Source organism: Suncus etruscus, chromosome 9 (genome assembly GCF_024139225.1).
Source record: "Suncus etruscus isolate mSunEtr1 chromosome 9, mSunEtr1.pri.cur, whole genome shotgun sequence".
NCBI lineage: Eukaryota > Metazoa > Chordata > Mammalia > Eulipotyphla > Soricidae > Suncus > Suncus etruscus.
The window spans coordinates 112504473-112505174 of record NC_064856.1 but is presented as its reverse complement, the minus strand read 5'-3'; positions in this window follow the sequence as shown (position 1 = coordinate 112505174).

The following is a 702-nucleotide window of genomic DNA, read 5'->3' as shown; positions in this document are numbered from 1 at the left end:
AATAACAGAGATTTTGTGAAAAATAAGTTTGTTGGCACTACAGAAAATGACTTGGATTGGACAAACTAGTTTGCCTGGAGCCTAGAGTTGGTCTTGTGCCAGGAAACTTCCGGGGTAAGGTCTCCTTGTATTTAATTCAAGGCTTTTCCTTTCCATGTCCCTCATATTTTGCTGGGCCTAGGCAAACAATAATTGCCACTCTAACACCATTTTACTGTGCTCCTTTGAATCTAATCCTTAAAAAAAAAAAAAAAAAAAACACTTAAACTTTTGAGTTTAACTTAAACAAATACGCATATGCATGGAAATGAAAAAAAGTACTATGCCTTTAATGTTTAAGGAGTTACATAAGTTTTATGGCATTAGATTGCTTTGTGTGCTGCTAAGAAATAGTATAAGGTATTACAATCTGGGGACCTGAGGGACAAGAACAGAGGCTATAGTTGATCCTGTGACAATATGCTCCAAGGGCGGAGAAACACCATATCTCTTAGCCCAAGTGAATTCCTTTTGGAATGACCCCAATATTTACTGTGCCAAGGCAGGAGGGAAAGAAACAAAACACAAAATATTATTTATCTTTTTATATATATTATTTTTTATCTTCATTTATTATCATTATTATTATATTTACCTATCTATTTTTGGTTGATTTCTTTGTTTTGGTGTGGTTATTGAAGCAGTTGCCCCCATTTACACTTT